Genomic DNA, 228 nt, shown 5'->3' on the forward strand with positions numbered 1-228 from the left:
CGGTGTGCGTTGGGGTGGCGGTTCACATCCTGGTTGGTGCTGCTGTGCTGGGCTCCCCCCGTTTGCTGTCCCAGCAGCACCCTTGGGAGCAAAGCCCACCCTGCCGAGCCGGGCTTTGTGCAGCGACTGGGCTCGTCTCTGCGTCTTTGGGAAGTGGGTCACTGCAACCCCAGGCTGGCAGCCAGGCACCCATGGGACACTGCTGGGAATGGCTCCCAGGGCCGGGGG

The 228-nt window shown here is 67.1% G+C and overlaps 1 protein-coding gene across 1 annotated transcript in view; it reads right to left on the reverse strand.

Annotated features, from left to right (window-relative positions):
* The window catches only part of LASP1 (LIM and SH3 protein 1), a gene marked incomplete at its 5' end in the record, with an annotated part of 3,730 nt that overhangs the window by 2,129 nt on the left and 1,373 nt on the right, over positions 1 to 228 (reverse strand). The gene's annotated exons all lie outside the window — the stretch shown is intronic.

This window comes from Eurypyga helias, unplaced genomic scaffold (genome assembly GCF_000690775.1).
Source record: "Eurypyga helias isolate BGI_N326 unplaced genomic scaffold, ASM69077v1 scaffold40149, whole genome shotgun sequence".
In the NCBI taxonomy this organism is placed as follows: domain Eukaryota; kingdom Metazoa; phylum Chordata; class Aves; order Eurypygiformes; family Eurypygidae; genus Eurypyga; species Eurypyga helias.